The sequence below is a fragment of the Neovison vison genome, chromosome 7 (genome assembly GCF_020171115.1).
Source record: "Neovison vison isolate M4711 chromosome 7, ASM_NN_V1, whole genome shotgun sequence".
NCBI lineage: Eukaryota > Metazoa > Chordata > Mammalia > Carnivora > Mustelidae > Neogale > Neogale vison.
Genome location: NC_058097.1, coordinates 197,045,422 through 197,065,408, shown reverse-complemented (window position 1 = coordinate 197,065,408; position 19,987 = coordinate 197,045,422). Strand labels below are relative to the sequence as shown.

The 19,987-nt window shown below is 50.6% G+C and overlaps 1 protein-coding gene across 3 annotated transcripts in view; it reads left to right on the top strand.

Moving 5' to 3' along the window:
- VPS37C (VPS37C subunit of ESCRT-I) overlaps window positions 1-19,987 on the top strand; it is a 78,314-nt gene that overhangs the window by 35,280 nt on the left and 23,047 nt on the right. The window contains exon 1 of one of the 3 annotated variants that reach the window (XM_044259403.1): window positions 16,918-17,068. The exons of 1 other annotated variant lie outside the window; for it this stretch is intronic. The gene's annotated coding sequence lies outside the window, so the exon portion shown is untranslated. Of the gene's footprint in view, window positions 1-16,917; window positions 17,069-19,987 lie in introns of those variants that run through there. One more of the 3 variants, XM_044259400.1, reaches the window with a different exon arrangement.

Below are 19,987 nucleotides of genomic sequence, written 5' to 3'. Positions count from 1 at the left end.
GTTAAGATTTAGTTTTGGGGTCCAAGGCATTTGACAGCATCTAGCAAATCACACACACACACACACACACACACACACACACACGCTTTTTAATGTAGCGATGCTACCTCTAGGATTTTAACCCAAAGATACATTTTGACAAAAATAAGGAACTCCTATGAAATAATTCAATCAAATCAATTTTAAAGCTCTAATTGACTTTTGTAGACAATTCGCAGATCGGGCAGCACCCTCTAGCAAATAGAGGGGAACTCCCGAGGCATGTGTACAATATGGAAAGTATTCGTGGAAGGAGGGTGGGGCAAGAAAGTTGCCAGCCAAAGAAGAAGATTTTCTAGGTGAGACTGCTTTCCCTTGGGGGGGGAACAAAGTAGTCTTATCAGACAGATGGTTTCATCTTCCTTGAGGGGATGGAGAGGGCCCGTTGGGCCGACTCACTGGCGCGTGTTGGAAAATTCCTGACTGACCAGTTAAGATACCTTCCTGGGGGAGGCTGACACTGCAGTTAGATTATGTATCAAAGCTTCCACTGGGGACTTGGCCTAAGTGATGCCATTTTAGGCCTGTGATTTTTTTCTTTTCTTTTTTTTTTAAAGGCGTATGCACGAGCTCTGTACTGCAGCGTTATTTGCAAAAGCCAAATTTATTTATTTGACACAAAGAGAGAGCAAGCGAGCCCAAGCAGGGGGAGTCCAGGCAAAGGGAGAGGGAGAAGCATGTTCCTCACTGAGCAGAGAGCCCAGTGTAGGGCTCCATCCCAGGACTCTGAGATCATGATCTGAGCCCAAGGCAGGGGATTAAACCACTGAGCCACCCAGATGCCCACGGTTATTTTGAAACCCTGAAGTCAGATTAAAGCCAGTACGTTAGGGGTGCTTGAGTGGCTCAATTGTTAAGTGTTTGCCTTTGACTTGGGTCATGATCCCAGGGTCCTGGGATCGAATCCTGCAGCAGGAAGCCTGTTTCTCCCTCTCCCACTACCCCCTGCCTGTGTTCCCTCTCTTGCTGTCTCTGTGTCAAATAAATAAATAAAATATTTTTTAAAAAACCAGTAAGTTAGGGTGCCTGGGTGGCTCAGTGGGTTGAGGCTTCTGCCTTCAGCTTAGGTCATGATCCCAGGGTCCTGGCATTGAGTCCCGCATCGGGTTCTCTGCTCAGCAGGGAGCCTGCTTCTCTGTCTCTCTCTGCCTGCCTTTCTGCCTACTTGTGATCTCCATCTGTCAAATAAATAAATAAAATCTTTAGAAAAATAAATAAATAAAATAAAATGCAAAAAACCCCCCAGTAAGTTATTAATTATGCAAATGTTTTCCTGCTGCAAGGCTTTCCATGGAAGAAGAAAAAGATGGAAACTCATGACAAAAAAGTTAAAGTAAAGCCCCACCATCTTAAAACTTGAATTGGAAGTCTAAGTTTGTACTAATCAACTATTTTTCTCTTTCTAACAAAATACGTAGAGCTGACCGGTGAATCACGTGAGGTTTAGGGGCACTGACCCTCTCTCCCCAGGCTGCCAAAAATCCACAAAGAACTTTTGACTCCCCTAAAACTTCACTACGAACTGTCTGCCATTGGCCAGAAGGCTTGCTGATAACATAAAAAGTCGATTAACACCTATTTTTTATGTTATGTGTATTAGGTCTGTGTTCTTACACTAAAGTGAGCTAGAGACAAGAAAATGTTATTAAGAAGTTCACAAGGAAGGGAAAAATTGACAGCCCTGCAGCAGACGGACCGTAGAGATTCCGTGTGTAAACGGACCTGCACAGCTCAGATCCGTGTTCTTCACAAGTTGACCCTATCTCCTGGCTCTGGCAGCTGAAAAGCCTAGAAGCCATGATATGTGATAACAGGCAGTACCCTGAGGCCCGGCTGAGGCCGGCCTCCAGATACCATTTACCACGAGAGCATCAGGGATTCTTGAAGAGATGGCTCATTCCAGGGCTGCGCCAAGAAATGCCCAGGATGTCTCAAGGGTCCAGAAAAGATCCCTGGAATCCTGTCCAAAAGCACGGGAATCAGTAGGAAGAGGGTTCCAGGGGCCCAAAGTGGGACAATTTGAGCATCACATCAAATATACAACTCATGATTCTGATCACTGATAGAGGAAGGGAAATAATCATCAATATTTATGCTGATTAGGTCTGAGCAAATATTTCAGGTATATTTCAGGGAACTACAAATAATGCTAAAGGAAAGTTCTTTATTGAAGAATTCTGGAGAGGAAAGTCAGAAGGAACGGTTGAATGAAGAAATCACTGCTTCGCAGTTCCTAATAAAACAAGGGATCTAGGAGAAGAGTATTGGTGGATATTGGACCCGCAAGATGCGAAGCCGTAGGGGGAATTCCAACGGATGAAGGGGAGAACCCCAGGACCCACTAATCAACCCTAACATCTATCAATTTTGTGCCTATTGAAATGATGTAGTAAGAGATCCCTAGAACTATCTATGAAGTATTCCAATAAAAATTTTTCAACTTAAGTCTGAATGTAACGACAGGCTTCAGGAAGTATGTAGATAAAGGAACAAGGAAGCAATCATGTAAACCCAGTAGTTGGGACATTCTGTAAGATAAGTGAACCCCCCTCCCCCTGCCCCCCACCCCGGCTTAAACCTTTTTAAAGATTTATTTATTTATTTTAGAGAGAAAGAGAGAGAGAGATCAGGGGGAGGAGCAGAGGGTGAGAAGCTGACTCCCAGTTGAGCTCGGAGCCCAACACTGGACTTGATCTCATTACCTTGGCATCATGACCTGAGCCGAAATCAAGAGTCAGATGCTTAACCCACTGAGCCACCCAGGTGCCCCTCCCTCCCTCCCATTTTGAGCAACAACAAAAAAACCATAAGAAGGGGAAAGACTATTACTTATTCAAAGTCTTAAGAGATAATAATCAAACGCAACACGTGTAGATTCTTTAAATCCTGATCCCTAATTCAAATCAATAAACCATTAAAAGGCATTTTGAGCGAATTAGGGAAATTAGAACATGGACTGGACATTAGATGATATTAAAGTTATTGGTAATCTTGTTTGGGGAACAACAGCATTGTGGTTACATACATTTTGTATATTTAAAAAATCCTTACCTCTAGGAGATGTACAATAAATGGTAATCTGTGCCTTAAAATGTGCCACCTAAAGTGAATGAATAGCAACATTTTAAAAAATGAGGGTCTAGATAATACAAAGATTTGTGTAATTGCTATGTACTGTGTTGTGTCTCCCTCCCTGCCCTGCAAATTCATACGTTGAAGCCTAGCTCCCAATACCATGGTATTTGGCGGTGGGCTGATTGGGGGGGAGTTGGGTTTAGCTGAGACCATGAAAGTGGGCCCTTGGGATGGCATTAGTGCCTTTGAAGAAGAAAACCCTGAGAGCTTTCTTCACACCCCCCACCATGTGAGGGCACAGTGAGAAGGGGGCTGTCCTCAGGCTAAGAAGGCGGCTGTCACCAGGAATGGAATTGGCCGGCCCCCTGACCTGGGATTTCCAGCCTCCGGTCCATAAGGTCTTCCCTTATGGTGGCTTGGGCTAGGAAGTAGTGTTGTAACTCTTGACGCCAAGTGACGGTATTGTGGGGTTCACGACGCTATCCTTTTCTTACTTTTGTTACGTTTGAAATATTTTATGTAATCCAAAGTTTGACAATCTTGCCTTTTGAAATTTAGTGTTACCCCAAGGGGCCCAAGAAGAACGGACATGGATGGGACCTCGCTGACTGAGTCGCCGGGAGCCTTCACGGCTCATCCCTGCAGCTCTTCCCCTGAGACCCGTCCCCGTCCCTCCCCCCGGGGCTGCTCGGCCATCCGAGACTGGAGACTCTGAGGAGACGCGCTGGCGCCTAGGTGTGGAAGGGATGACATTTTTAGGAAAAACCCAACAGGGCACCCCCCTCCCTGGGCCCCTCTTCTTTGGGGCCGTCTTCAGGGTGAGGGAAAGGCCTGGGTAGGGAGGGGGCCGCGAGGTTGAGGTGAGGGGTGGGGGGAGATTTGGAAAGGAAGGAGGGGAGGGGGTAACAGAGAGGGGTCCGCTTGGGCAGGACCCAGGAGGGACTGGGACGTGGAAGAAGCCCTGGGGAAGGAATGGTACTGACCAGGGGTCCAGTCCCCGCTGGGTCTCCCAGTAAATGCTGGAGGTGGCATCCCACCCTGCTGGAATGGAGGTGATAAGAGCCATCCTCCCTGCTACTGAGTCACGGGGAAGAGGGACAGCCACAGTCCGTGACTCTCCAGTCGCTCCTTGGCTGTCGGCATCCTCTCAAGCCGGACAGCAAGAAGGCAGGTGACCCGAAACATCTGAAATATTATCTGAGGTAGCTGACCTTCCTGTCGCATCTTGTCCCCAGAATGCTTTTATTGGAATTTATTCCTTTAGGAGAGGTGATTCATCAGCCTGACCCGGGTTTCTGCTGAAGAATCCCCAGTCTTCTTGTCAGTAACATCTGCCTTTTAACTACTTGATCTCAGCCCACAGATTCCGAGGGGCAGAATGTTCTGCAGGATGGGGCCCAGAGGTCCTCCTGCTTGTGGTGGCACCTGGTTGGCCACTGCTGCCCCCAGGGCAGGGCGGACCCTGCCAGGGCATCTGAGCACTGGATGGGGCCTCGATGTCCTGAGCCACCTGTACCCTGAGCCGCTTGTGGTGCTCACCAGCATTGGCGCGCCATCTGGACCAGCTGCTTTCCTGGAACAAGTCCCGTCCCCTCATTCTGGGGAGGAAGAAACTGGAAGTCAGGCAGTGTCCCTTACCAAAAGGTTGCAAGGTGAATTAGTGAAGACATCTGGGACTCAAGGCATCTGGTCCTCCCTCTGGCTGGGAGAGCGCTGAACCGGGACAGCCCAGAGAAGGCTCACTGCTGCCAGCCTCCGTGGGCAACTAACTCTCAGAGGCCGGCAGGTGCAGGGCTGAGGTCCTTCTCTTTCTTTCTTGAGTCTGGTCGGCTTTTGGCTCCAGCCCTGCTCTCAGGACAGCAGGAAAGCGGCACTGGGAGCTGGATCTCCCAGGTGCCAGGCACAGTGGGTCCAGCCCCAGCTGGAGTGGCACCAGAAGGCAGTGTTTACAGCATCTGGCTCATGCTCCCTCTGTAGCCCCGCGGCGCCCCTCGTGCAGGCAACACCGCCCCTGACGGATTGCACAGCACCGGCCTGAATTTAGAGCAATGAACCATTTCTGCTCAGCCTTCCACAACTTCAACACAATGTCTGTTTCGCTCTTCAGGGACCAGGTGGCCCAGTCAGGAGGCTCCGACAAGCCTGTGTTCAGGGGACTTGTCTGATGTTCTGGAAAGACCTTGGAGCTTTGAGGGCCCTGATGGGGGATGGCACTGCTCCCGCTCTATGGGGGCTGTGCTGTGTGGGTCTGGAATGTGGAAAAGGGCAGACCCTTAAGGACAGGCTGGGCATTACATTGGTCCCAACGGCTTATGAGTTGAGTTCCAGCCCGCAGGCCTCAGGGTCGGGTGCTGATCCTCATGTCCCGTGGCCGCCTTTGGAGAAGGGATGGAGAAACCGGATTCTGCCCAGGGAGTGGCCACCTGTGGTGACCCCGTGATCAAACAGGGCAAGATTAGACAAAAGCATTTACTTTCCCCTTGGCCCTATCGGTGTGCGGGAGGTTCCGCCCAGGAAGACAAGCAAACCAAGAGACTCAGTCTTTGCTGGTGGCAGTGACGTCTCCCGGGTCCCCTGCGATAGCCAGCTTATCCACGCAGCCGGGGCCCCGAGCCCACTTGGCAGTACAGCCCTGATTTTCCCGCCTCGGTCTGCAGCAGCCCCAGCGGTTCTGGGGAGGAAAGGGATGGCTCAGTGCTGCTGACTTGCAAGTGGAGTGCGTGACGGGGTCATGCTGGGTGACGCGTGGCCTCGATGTCCCCTGGCGGGCAGTGGGTTGTCCAGGTGTGGGAGGAAGACTGGAGGCAGGAAAGTGGCCATTTATGGGATTTGGTTAGTTTGGGGTTTCGTAATTGCACTTCCCTTGTTTGGAATGTTCTTCGCGCAGCCCTTGGCCGGGCTGGCTCCTTCTGCTCCTCTCAGCGGTCATCTCCGCTGCCTCCTCCTCAGCGAGGGCTTCCGAGGCCCCTCCAGTCTCCCAGGCCCAGAGCCTGATTCAGTCAACGAGCCCCAGAGATGCTGGATACGTTCTCCCAGGTGCTTTCCAAAGACGCCCTATGAGGTCGAGATTGTCCCCAGTTTACAAATGGGGAAACTGAGGCTTGGGGTGTCAAGTACTCCCTCGAGGAGAAACAGCGAGTAGTGAGTAGTAGAGTCGTGGTTTGAACCCAGGTCGGCCTGACTGCAAATGCCATGCTCTCGACTGCTCTGCTGCCCTGCGGAACAGTGCTGGGCCCAGTGTGGGGGAGGGAGCAGTCAGGAAACGATGTGGGGGAGCAACAGAGGGGGGCGGGGGATGGGAGACGGAGGACATAATTATTAGGTATGTTAGAGACTCTTCTTCACTTCATTTTTTAAATATTTTTACTTTTTTAAAAGATTTTATTTATTTGACAGAGATCACAAGTAGGCAGAGAGGCAGGCAGAGAAAGAGAGGGAAGCAGGCTCCCCGCTGAGCAGAGAGCCCGATGCGGGGCTCGATCCCAGGACCCTGAGATCATGACCTGAGCCGAAGGCAGAGGCTTACCCCACTGAGCCACCCAGGTGCTCCCTTCACTTCATTTTTAGAGGCGAGAGCATGCATGGGAGAGCAGGCAGGGAGGGGCAGGGAACCTCAAAGAGACTCCATGTTGAGCACAGAGCCTGATGTAGGGCTCGATCTCATGACCCTGAGATCACAACCTGAGCTGAAATCAAGAGTTGGAAGCTTAACCTACTGAGCCACCCAGGTACCCCGAAATATTATTTTATTTAAGGTTTTAATTGTTTATTTGACAGACAGAGATCAGAAGTAGGCAGAGAGGCAGGTAGAGAGAGAGGGGGAAACAGAATCCCCGCTGAGCAGAGAGCCCAATGCAATGTGGGGCTCGATCCCAGGACCCTGAGATCATGACCTGAGCTGAAGGCAGAGGCTTAACCCACTGAGCCACCCAGATGCCCCCCCCAGCATATTATTTTAAATAAAAGTTACTTAAGAGACAGTCTGTGTAAGAAGGGCTTTCACACCCTCCCCTGACCCTGTGAAAGCAGAAAATAACTCTTCCTGGTGAAAGGTAAAAGGTACCTGCTCTGTACTAGGAGCTAAAGAGAGCCTTGTCCCCAGAGGTGGGAAATTTAGATTCAAGAAGGCTGTATTAATGACCCTTGTTACTTTTTGCTAATTTACCCCAGCCCAAATTCTGGTTAGAATTCCTTTTTCCCCCCTAAAGATTTTATTTATTTATTTGACAGAGAGAGATAGAGCAAGAGAGGAACACAAGGGGGGGCAGAGAGAGAGGGAGAAGCAGGCTTCCCGCTGAGTAGAGAGCCCGATGTGGGGCTTGATCCCAGGACCCTGAGATCACAACCTGAGCCAAAGGCAGACGCTAAGGACTGAGCCACCCAGGTGCCCCCTGTTTAGAATTCCTAAGCAAAGCTCTCAAAGTTAAGTTTTCTTTGTCCCGTCAATTCCTCCCAGATTTATTTTCTCTTTCCCTAAAAAGTAGAGAAACTGCCTGCCTTGGTCATTTCTTTGGATCTCGATTTCATTATTTGGCCTCTGTGTGCATAGAATAAATCTTTTGGTTTTTATTTTCTCCTATTAGTCTGTCTCATGTAAATTGAATTCTTAGTCCTGCCACGAGGCAGACCACGGTGGTAGAGAAGAATTTTTCCTTCCCTTCAGGTGCCCTTGGCGGAAAGTTAGGAAGCCTTCCTGGTAGAGGTGGCGACTGCACTGAGTCCCAGTGGATGAGAGGCTTTTGCTGAGTCGGCCTGGGGAGCAGAGAATGTCAGTCAAAGAGGGCAGCCTGGGCATCCCAGGGAACCCAAGGGATGGTCAGTAGCCAGGAAAGGTGGGATTAGCAAAGGTCATAGGCCCAAGGAACACATTAGATCAGTCAGAAAGAACAGCAACTAGCAACACCCCTACTTTAAAAAAATGTTTCTTTCTTGGTCTTCCTGTGTGTCCATTACAGGTCATGGGGGGCTGTGATGGGAGGTGCTACCACTTGGGGACACAGAAAGATGGGGACTTCACCATCTACAAGTGCCACCAGTTGCCAGGGGGTGGGTAGGGAGGGAGAGGGCAGGTGCCAGCTCGCACACTGTCGTCACAGCGCCTGCCAGAAGTGATAGGTGTTGGCTACCGCTCGAATTTCATTGGTCTGAACAAGTCACACGGCCACACTGAATTTCAAGGGACCATGGAATTTCAAGGGACACTGAATTTCAAGGGACCAGCATGCGTTTAGAATGAAGACAGGAAAAACCCAGGAGGGCAGCCCTAATGACATAAGGGATAACTCGGGAAAGGAGGACAAAGACCAGGTCATGGGTGGGCCTTGAACGCTATGTTCAAGAGTGTGGGATTGACCCCACGTGTTGGGGAGTGCTGAGTAGACAAGTGAGGTGTCTGACCGCGGAGAATGAAGGAGAACGGACCAGGACAGGCCTGCAAGAGAAGAAAGAGCTTAGGAGGAAGGGAGTATGCAAGACAGAGCCGGGCGGCTGTGGAAATGGGTGGGGGAGCGTGTGGACAGGCTGTGGGAGAGGGGAGAGAGGGAGGGGTCCGGGGGAAGGGGGAGAGGGCACAGACATCCTGGGGGGCTGCTGACCCTGGAAAATCAAGATTTCTGTGAAGTGGAAGGACAACCTCAAATCTAAAAGGTTTTTGCCAAAACAAGGGACTAGACCTACTCTATGGTGAATTTTCACAGTGGAAAAGGACCAAGTTGAAACTGTGAGAGGACAGATTTAACTTGCATTTTGTAACACCTTCTGTTATCAACGTCTCCTCCTTACTTGAACTATTTGCCAAGCACTTTCCACAGAAAGGAGCCTGTGTGTAATATTTGGAAATGTTAATTTCCTTCCTGTTCTCACAGCAGCGGGAGAGAAGGAATGACAGCTTTGCCTTGGTGTAGAATCACTCTGCAGAAAGCTCCCGCCCCAGCCCGGGCTTGGGAAGTGAAGTCACAGGAGAGCACCCACCGGCGGGCAGGTGGGCACAGAAGCGGGTGCCAGGATGGGAAGAAGGGGGAAGCCCTCTGTGGGCACCACGGGAGCTGGTGGCTTCCATGCACAGCCAAGGCTGCTTCTCCTCCTGCTCAGCTCTGCAGGGAGGGGCAGTGATTGGGGTAGGTGGGTGCTGAGCGTGTGGCTTTTGGAGAAGCTGGTGGGACCCCTGAGGACTGGACTTGGGAGGGGCACCTGTGTGACTTGCCCAGAGACAGAGGGCATGGGCATGTCACCCTCCGTAGCTGGGGGAGCTCTGGCTATTCGGGTGACCCGCATGTTGTCTCGACACCCCCCCCCCCCCGTTTGTTCCTGAGCCCACCATAGTCTGCAAATCTCACTGGATTCTGTGGCTGGGAAGGGAGGAAAGATTGAGCTTGAGTTAAGGAAATGAAAGTATGTAACATTGCTTACAAAAGGAGAGGGAGCAGAGGGGAATGCTTAAGAACCCAGTGCAGGAAGCCAGGTGGACTGTGTCTGCATCCTAGCTTGGCCTTGACTCGTTGTGCAAACTTGGACAAGTTGCTTCCTTTCTCTCTCTGCCTCCCGTTCACCATCTTTACTTTGTTATTATTTATTTATTTAAGTAGGCTCTAGGCCCACCGTGGGGCTCGAACTCAGGACCCTGAGATCAAGAGTCTCTTGCTCTACCGAATCAGGTACCTGTCAGTGTCTTTAAAGAGGGAATACTCACAGAACCTCACGAGTTAATATGTGTAGGATGCTTACCCCCCCTTGGCAGGTGCTCTGTGAATATTACATAAAGTATTTTGGACTTAAATTCATACATGTTAGACAGCTCTGGGTGGGAAGCCTGTCCGGGATTCAGGGGTTAAGAGGGAGCTGTCACTTACTGCAATGTCATGATTGAGGGGCCATCTGGTCCCATCTCTGGCTTTATAGATGAGAAATCAGGACCCAGAGAACAGCAAGGACTCGGCCAAGGTCACCCCAGACCGAGACCACTGAGTGGCAAAACTTACTGGAGCTCAGAGGCATGGTGAGGCCTATGTCGGAGGCCCGAGTGGGCTTCTCCCTAGCTGTGTGATGTTGGTTCTGGGGGTGTGTCCAGCCTGGGATGAATGGGTTGCCTTGTGGGTCTCTGGCCGGAAGCTGTCCCACCCTACTTCGGTGGGGTCTGCCTAGGGTCGGCTGCCTGCAGGAGAGGCTGTCCTTTCATTCTGACGCCAGCTGGCTCTTGGGCCTGGGTAGCTGTGTTTGCCCGGGCTCTTATCATGGCCCATCCCAAGGCCGGTGAGGATAAAAGTGAGGGGAGCTGCGGTGGACAAGGCTTAAAGGTCGGGGGCCCAAGCTGGAGACCGAGCCTGGCCTGTCTTGCTGACCACATCACCGGCAATCACATCACGCCCACCTTCTTGCTTTAAAAAAAAACTGGCATGTGTGTGCATGCATGAGGGTGAAAGTGTGTAAATGGGTGCGTGTCCATGTGCGCACACGCATGTGTTTGTGTGTGTGTGACTGTGGGGGCGTGTGGGGGCATTTAATGCCGGAGTGCTAGGTGCTCCTGGTCCAGCTGAGGGCTCCCCCCTAGTTCAGCAGAAGGGCTCACTCTCAAAACTAGAAGAGGCTCTTAGCCTGGGTGGGATTCTCGAGCCAATGCTGGCGAGAGCGGAGGGGGTGCAGGACACACCCACATTATCCAAGGAGGCATTTCTCCTGGCTTTGGTGCTGCTTTTGTTTCTAGTAGCGCCTGTGACCTGCCTTGGGAAGAGGGACTACAATGGCCCCGAGGCCACGGCGCAGGTCTCAGAGGAGAGAGCCCGGCTCCCCTGCCCGGGGCTGGGCATTTTTGAGGCCAGACTTACCTCGTTCCCTGCAGGAGCAGCCGGGAGCTTCCATTCGTAGGATTTGTGCAGAGTCACGGCCAGACTGTGCTTGGTCCCTTCCCCGTCCCGTTTCCCCTGCCCCTCAATAGTTTCTCCGAGAGCAACTTTGAAATAAATTTCTTCGACATGAAACCTCATCTTTTGGGCTATTTCTGGGGAGACCGACCTGAAAAGACCTAAGATGGTCGTCTTTTTCTTCAGGCAGCTGATGGACTGAGACCTTGGCCCATTTAGGTTTCCCTCCTAGGGGCACCTGGGTGCTCAGTGGGTTAAAGCCTCTGCCTTCGGCTCAGGTCAGGGTCTCAGGGTCCTGGGATTGAGCCCCACATCAGGCTGTCTGCTCAGCAGGGAGCCTGCTTCCTCCTCTCTCTCTCTGCCTGCCTCTCTGACTACTTGTAATCTCTGTCTATCAAATAAATATATAAAATCTTTAAAAAAAAAAGAAGGTTTCCCTCCTATATCTTCCTAGAGCACCCTGAAGTGTTCTCTGCCATATAGCTTTGCCCGTGCTTGATTTTCTGAAACCCCTGTTAGATCACATGCTCCAGAGGGCAGGAATCTCATTTGATTCATTCCTAAGTCCATGGAAAGACATTTGGTTTTTAAAAGATTTTATTTATTCATTTGAAAGGGAGAGAAAGAGAGTGCAAGCTAGTTGGGGGAGGAACAGAGGGGGAGGGGGAGGACCGAGATTCTGAAGCAGACTCCATGCTCAGTGTGGAGCCTGCTGCAGGACTTGATCTCATGTTCACAGGATCATGATCTGGGCCAAAACCAAAAGTCAGAGACTTAACAAACTGAGCCACCCAGCTGCCCCACGAGATATGGTTTTTATTCTCCGTAGTCTAATTGTCAAAACAGGCTAGCACATGGGTTAGGTAGTAGGTTACAGGCTCACCTTCTGTAACCAAGGCCTAAATAAAAAACAATTTCATTTCTCTCTCATGTAATACTCCAGTGGCTCCCTTGTGATGGGGACCCAAATTCTTTCTTGGTGCTTTGATATCTTCAATGTGGGATATTTGTCTCTTGGTCTTGTGTGGCTGCTTCAGCTCCTGTCATTGCATCTGCATTCCAGCCAGCTGGAAGTAGAGAAGGGGAAGCAGGATGTACCCCGTTTCCTAACGGACATAGCCAGAAGTTGTAAATATGATTTCCACTCATATCTCATTGGCTCTAATGAAATCACAGGAGTACTTCGAGGTGAAGGAGAGGCTAGGAAATGTACTCTTTCGCTGGGTGGCCCTAGACTAGGGGTTTGATTACTGAAGAAACGAGGAGACAATTAACATCCCCTGCTATGCTCTCCTAGTTCAATGCAGATAAGCTGTTACACTGTGAGGACGTACAACCCCCAGATCTCAATGGGTCAACACAACTAAGATTTATTGCTCCCTCACATCTGACATAGGTTAGCAGGGGGCCTTGCTCATCACAGTCACTCAGGGAGAAAAGCTGATGGATGTGCCCTCTTGATGCAAGGGAAGGGGATGGGCACCAAACTGGACTCTGGTTTGTGAAGGTGTCTACCTGGAAGTGACCTACAGTAACCTCAGTGCACATTGCAGGGGCCAAAGCAGATTCCACAGTCTTGCAAACCTGGGGCGGGGGCTGGAGGGGGGTGGGGAAGTGCGATCCATCTGGAATATTTATGACAAGCCATTATGGTCTCCACCTTCATTCATGTGCCTACACTTTTCTTGGCTTCTCCCCACCCTGCCCCTCAGCCTCCTTCTGCCAGCAGATTCAGATTTGGATGAGATTATATGAGAGGACATATACTGGGCTGTTAATAAGTAGGGAAACTGAGGGCAAAAAATGAAAAGAAAAAAAAGAATCCCAAACCATACTTTAAAAAAGCATGTATGTGTGTAATTGCAATTTTGCATTGACAGAAGAGAGTATGTGTGTCTCTGTGTGTGTATGTGTGTGTGTAGTTTCTGTGCAAATTTAATAAAGTAATAAAGGAAATAAATCGGTAAAATATATATTCATTTATCAAACCCAACCAAGTAATGATAAAGCAGTGCCGTATTAACCATAGCCATATCAGGTTTCAGTTTGGGCACTCATTAACAAAAGATTTAAAGTGACCATGTCAAGATAAAACTGGATTTTTTTCCCTCTCCCTCCTAAACCAGTCTCTGGGGGTAGGCCATCCAGAGCCTGAATGGTTTCCACTATGTCACCTCATGGTCCAATATAGCTGCAGGAGTTCCAGCCATCACATCTGAAATTGAAGCAGCAGTTGAGAAGGTGGGGAAGGCAAGAGGAGTCACTTCTCAGCTGACTCAGCTCTTTTAAAGCAGACTTCCAAGTAACTCCTCTCAATCCTTCTGCTTATATCACAAAGTCACTTATTTATTTATTTATTTATTTATTTTAGCAGTTTCCACGCTCAGTGGGATCCCAACACAGGGCTTGAACTTTCGATCCTGAGATCAAGACCTGAGCTGAGATCAAGAGTCAGATGCTTAATCAGCTGAGGCATCCAGGCGCCCCTAGTTACCCAGTCATAATCAACAATGAAGGAGTTTGGGAAACGCAGGTGTTTTGTTTTGTTTTTGTTTTTTTAGCTACTGGGCACATTGCTATGAAATAAAATATACTCTAGTTTTGAAGGAAAGCCAGAGAGTGGATAACTTTGTTGGCAGCTACCAGCCCCTGCCTCAGTGGCACCATTCCCTTCTGGGTTGTACAGGCAGAAGCGCTGAGTACAGAGGCGGGGGGCGGGGGGCACCTAGTGAGAAACCAGCCAGACCAACCCGGCATGCAAGTCCAGAAAAAAAATAACATGAAGTCTTCATTGAAGATCTCTTGAAGACCGAATTGGGGGTCATGTGTACCACATGGTGAAACTTCTTTTAAAAACTGCTTTTCCATCCAGTTCCCAAACCCTCACTCCCCAATACCTCAGCTTCTCAAATATCTTCTTTGTTACACCTCGACTCTGACCTGTCCAGCTCTCCTCGCTTCCTCTGACATCACTTCTCCAATCAATAAATTGGCATAACAAGATCCAGTGCTGAGGAGCTAACCAACCAACCAACCAACCAACCACTTTGTAGAAGAGGTTAGAGAGGAAACAATGACTATTTCAACTTTGCTGAGCTATTCGGGGCAATGGAGAGCTCCTGTGTCCTCTCAAATTCCAGCCAAGAATGTGACTTCCCTGAGGCTGGAGATGGTGTCTGTGCACCTTTCTATCTGCAGTTCTTAGCAGTGAATGTATGTGGATGAAAGAATGAGGGAAGAATAAGGAGCTGTCTTCTTTGCTCGCTCTCTCTCACTCTGTGTGTGTGTGTGTGTCTTTTGCATCTATCAGGCTGATTCTGAGATATGAATGAAGTGGGGGATAACTGAGGCACGATATAGGGGACAGAAGGGCCAGTGATAGGACACGAGGACCAAAGGGATTGGGCTAGAGCCACGGGCAGCTGAAAAGAGCCAGGAGTGGAAAAATGGGGGAAACACAGTAGGAAGAGCACCCTCTTCTGGTGCCACCTGCCTCAGATGACTTGAATTTCCTGCCACTTTTTCCTCCCTCCCTCCCTCCCTCCTTTGCCCTAATTTTCCATCTTTGGTTATTCAGAAGGGCCCACACCGCAAACCCAGATGACTTGGCAATGTCCCGTTTGATGCGGAAAGTATGCAGCAGTGTGTCATTTCCTCTCGACACTCTGGGTGGAATCATTGTGTCTGTCACCTTCACAAGGGGTTAGTGTCATTGTTTTAGGAGTTTCTAGCATTTTCAGAAAATGGTGTATAAAATAGTTTCTGCCTATCCTTCTGCAAGTCACTGCCCAGGGGGAGTGAACAGTCAGTTACACAAAAATGTAGTAAATGCTAAGAAATGAAAAAGTGTGGGGTATCTGAAGAACAGACAAGAAAACACTTACCCCGCCTTGGGGGTACAAGAGGGGCTTTCCAGAAATGGGTCTAACATCCAAAGGGCACAAATGACAGGAATTCCTAAATAAGTGTGGCTTACGCAAGAGAGAGTCCGGAGGCGAGCACCCAGTGGGGTCACGATGCTCCATGGTGTCAGGGCTCAGGACTTTCCCTTATTTCACCTGCCAACACAGTGCTGTGTGCAAAAGGATTGTTGAATATAAACTCAAGTTACTCCATCAGTAGTATTTTCTAATTTTTTTTTTAAGAGAGAGAGAGAGAGAGAGTGTACATGCACGTGCATGTGAGCGGGAGTGGGGGGAGAGGCAGAAGGAGAAGGGAGAGAATCCCAAGCAGGCTCCTTGCTCAGCTTGAGGCAGGATGCAGGGTTAGATCTCACAACCCTGAGATCACCAACTGAGCTGAAATCAAGAGCTGGATGTTCAGTCATCGGAGCCACCCAGGCACCCTGTGTTTTCTATTTTTTTTTTTTTTTTTTAAGAGAGAACACAAGGGAGGTGAGCAGCAGGCAGAGCAGGACCCTGGGATCATGACCTGAGCCGAAGGCAGACGCCCAACCAACTGAGCCACCCAGGTGTCCCTGTTTTCTACTTTTTCACCACCAAAGTAACATACGTAAAAGATTAACTATTATATAGCCCAAAAGGTTTATGATACAAAGTGAAGGTCATCTGCCCTGGTCGCCCCGCCCAACCAATCAAAAACGGTTTCAACCCACTTTCTGACAGCTGCTGTCAAGAGGAGCTTCTCTGACATGTTCAAAGCGAGATGTTTGCAAAACCCAACCAGGATATCCCTCAACTACACCAGTAGCTGAGACTGCCTTCCTCATGATCCCTTCTGCTCTCTAGGGGTGATCTCTGAGCAAAGTGTGATCACGTGGTCATTAATTCATAGGCTACCTGGCCGCCAGGAGAGGCAAGAAAGAGGAAGCTCTGCCCAACAGGCCTGGTGGTGATCACCAGAGCCAATCAGATCCATTCTCTCTAGAATTAGAAAGAGAAAATTTGAAACTACCTGCTGAAAGGAGTTTTGATGTCACACACACACACACACACACACACACAAAGAGCAGAGTCAGATGAGGATGAAGCCTTGAATCCTGCTGTGCCCGGTGCTACCAATCCCCCGGACTTTGTGGTTATGTGACTCAACCATTCCCAGTCTGCAGAAACTGGTTTGAGTTGGCTTTCCTTCACTAGCAATGTTGGTCTTAATTCAGTACCTAATCAGATTGCGAGTTTTGGGTGCTACGATTTCCTTGGTCTAAAGCTCTCCTCTTGGGATCCCACTTCTACAACACTGCTATCGTGGACCCTCCTGAGCCAGGGACGGGGATTCCCCTGGCTGTTCAGTACAGGCTGCCCAGGGAGGAGATCGCGGACCGGCATCAGGCCCTTCTTCCCAGGTCATCAGTCTCGTGATTCCGGGCAAGGGAGGATGTATAAGGACGTCTCCCTACACGGAATGGACTCCAAGTGCCGTCTAGGGCCTCGGGAAACTACGCAGAGTTGTTCCGAGGAACCAGCCAGCCAGTTCCAGACTGACAGACACTGCTCTTAGCCCGGGAAGTGGACACAGACAGGTCCGTGGTTACTCCCGTGTTGGGGCCATACGGTGTCAGGGCCACGGGCGTATGGTTGGCGTGAAGGATCCTCAGCCTGAGCTCAGACCACCTAGGGCGTTCCCCAGGTGCTGGGATACCACTCGTTTGTTCTCGGGCCCCTTTTGGGCCGCTCTGAGCAGTCTCCCCCAACGCCGAGCGGGATAAAACAGCGCAAGCTCTTGCTCGCCCACCTGAGAAGCCGCGGGATGTTCGCGCAGGCGCACTCGCTCAGGGCGGTCGGTCTCCGCCCAATGGGCGGTGCCCCTCCCAGGGGCGGAGCGGAGGCCTTTCGGGGGCGGGGCCGTCCGTCCGCCGCTGGCGGGAGGGTCTCGCGGGGACTCCCGTGGGTGTGGCCCAGGGGGTGCAGCGAGTGTGTGTAGTGGGGGGGCGCGCAGGGGGCAGCGGTGTCGCGGTGACTCGGGCCCGCGGGCCGTCCAGCGCGGTGCGGGCCCCGTCCCCTGTCCCGGACGTTGGCGCGGAGTCACATCCGGCGGGAGGGGGCGGGCCTGCAGGCCCCGGAAGTGTGGGCGCGGGCCGTGGTTTAACCAGCGGCCTCGGTGGCGGCGGCAGCGGTGGCGGCGGCAGCCGGGGGCAGGTGAGCGGGACCCGGGGAGGGGCGAGGACGGGGAAGGGGGTGGCGCTGGCAGTCGCTCCCGGCGCGCCCCCGCCTGTCCGCCTCATTCTGGCAGAGGCCGATGATTGGGTGCGAGGGGCGCGTGACTGCCGCCGGCGCCTCTGCCCCTCGCCGCCGAAGGGAGGGAGGCCGGTGCCCCTGCCCCTAGTGCCCTCCCCTCCCTTCCCCCTGCGGGTGGGGCCTCGGGCCCCGCCCAGCCCCCCCATCGCCCCTCTCCAGCCCCCACCGCCCTTCTCCACCCCCTACCGCCCCCCTCCACCCCCCACCCCGTATTTGAGCATCTTGCTGGACACAGTACTAGTGACGTTAGAGCCAGATCGCCCATTGTACAGATGGGAAGGCAGCCCTAGAAGTGGGAGCCAGAGGTCACACGGGGAGGCCGGTGGCAGATAGGGTCACAGGGACTCTGATCTGTGACTCCCTGCCTGTGCCTTTTCCCCAGGACGGTGAAAGAAAGGGGCTTTCAGCCTCGGCTCTGTTCTCCTTTTTTCTATACCCAGACTAGGAGTGCCCAGCATCCTGACCGAACCCTACCCCTGGACCTGCTGGGTACAAAGGGCATTGGGGTGTGCGTGTGTCTATCTGTGTATCTGTATATATTTGTATCTCTCACCGGTATATATCCAGTTCCTCTTGGGTACAAAGGACAGTGGAGCGTTTATGTGTCAGTGTATCTCCCTTGGGTGCCTGATTCCTCCTCCTTTCTTCCCTGCAGCCAAGAAGGTGCTTATCTTCCCACCTTATGGGTGGGAGAGGGAGTGACCTGGGGCTATGTTGTGAATTACTGGCAGAGTTGACCCTGCATCTTGGGGTTTCAGCCCCTGAGACAGTGCCTTCTCAGTACAGTGTCTGGACTCACCCACCCTAGAAATACCTCCTTTGGCCCTGGAAACTTCACAGACTCAACTTGCCTTCACTCACTAATCCTGTTGCTGAGTCAGGCCTTTTCCACTCTCTTCATTGGCCCTTTGCCTCTTTTCCAGGAGTTCTGTTTACTACTGGTGTCCCCAGGATGCTGCCACCTGACTCTTAGGACTGTTGGCCCTAGAGCTGGAGGTGGCAGTGACAGAGGGAGTTGGGGAGGAAGGACTTTCTTCAGCTGTTGTGCAAAGCTGCAGCCCTGCCCAGGCCTGGACCTTGTGGTTCTGGGTGGGAGGAAGGGCTTGGGTGAACTTCTTGCTGCTGAAGTGAGAGTTTTTGTTCTTGGCGGTTGTAGTGCCCAGAAGGCCTTTTTTCCTCGATTATCTTGGAAACTGGCTTGTTGCCTTTGTAATCTCCATTAGGTAGAACATTTCATTTTAGATTTCTTCATCTGGGCAGCTTCTGCTGGCTGGTTTTTAGGTAGCAGTAGCTCTGATTTCTTGCTTGATTGCCATGTGCTCTTGGCACTGTTTTAGGGGCCTTGTGAACATAGTGAATTCTGAGAACATGTCAAGGTAGGTGGTGATCCCATTTTACAGATGGCAAGGGAGTGGCAGAGATGTTACTTAATTGGGTCACATGGCCAGGAAGTGTCAAGTCAGGATTTTTTTTTTTTAAAAGATTTTTATTTATTTATTTGACAGACAGAGATCACAAGTAGGCAGAGAGGCAGGCAGAGGGAGAGGAGGAAGCAGGCTCCCCGCTGAGCAGAGAGCTTGATGTGGGGCTTGATCACAGGACCCTGGGATCATGACCTGAGCCGAAGGTAGAGGCTTTAACCCACAGAGCCACCCAGGCGCCCCTCAAGTCAGGATTTTTAACCCCTTAGTCTCATCTCAAAGCTAATGTTCTTACTGGACCTTAAGATCATCTGTGATGCTTAGGACAGCCTGGGTGGCTCCGTCGGTTAAGCATCTGGCTCTTCGTTTCAGCTCCAGTCATGGTCTTGGGGTCCTGGGATCAAGCGCTGTGTTGGGCTCCATGCTCAGCGAGTCTGCATGAGGATTCTCTCTCTCTCTGTCTCTCCCCCCCAGGCCCTCCCCTCTCTCATGCTTGCCCTCTCTCTCAAATAGATAAATAAATCTTAAAAAATAAAAATAAAAAAGAATTGGCTGTGATAGATGTTAAAAATATGGAGCCAAACCTCTGGAAATTGTCAGGAGGGGTCCCAGAAATCAGTATTTTTTTTTTTTTACGTAGGCAATGAGTGATTCTTTTTGAAAGTGAAATTTGGGAAGCACCACCTTAAAGAGTTTGTAGATTTTTCTGTACTTGGAAGTGACATTGTTTCTAAGGAGTCTCGTTTTCTGTTTACTTATTGCTGTGAAATTTGCTAATCTGGCATAAATCAGCCATTGAAAGGGCATTGGGCTAACTAGCCATGTGAAGCATTTCTGGATACTTTTGGCCAGTACCAGTAGGGTTTTTCCAGGCTGACATAATCAGGTCATTGAAGACCTTCTTTTAATCCTGCTTGATTTCTGTTGTTCTGAAAATCTGTTAGTTTCTGCTTAGACTCTAGAGTTTTCATAAGGTTCCAGTTTGTTCCAGGGTAGTTGCCCTGTAACTCAGAAATTGCTGTAAGGTGAGGTCTCTGAGCATTTGGGTGCTTTGTTAGGCACGTTTACCTCCCAGGTCCTCTCCTCCTGCTGCATTTCTTTTCCCCTTGGCTGGTTTCTGTGAGAGACTTGAGCAAACCCCAAAACAGGTTTGTCGTGATTTAGCTGGTGCTGACAAGTGGGGCCCCTGGGGCTTAGGATGGGCAGGAGAGGAGAAAAGGAGAGACTCGACCATGAACAGGTTATCAAACAGATAGCCCAGGTCAGGTATGCCTAGCATTGAAGACATTTAAATAACTTTTAGTTCCACTGCTAATGTATCTGTTCCTTTCTTGGCAGGATTACAAGTAGTGGAAGACACAAAGTCAGCATTATAGTGATACTTTCTCTTTCTGTCCAG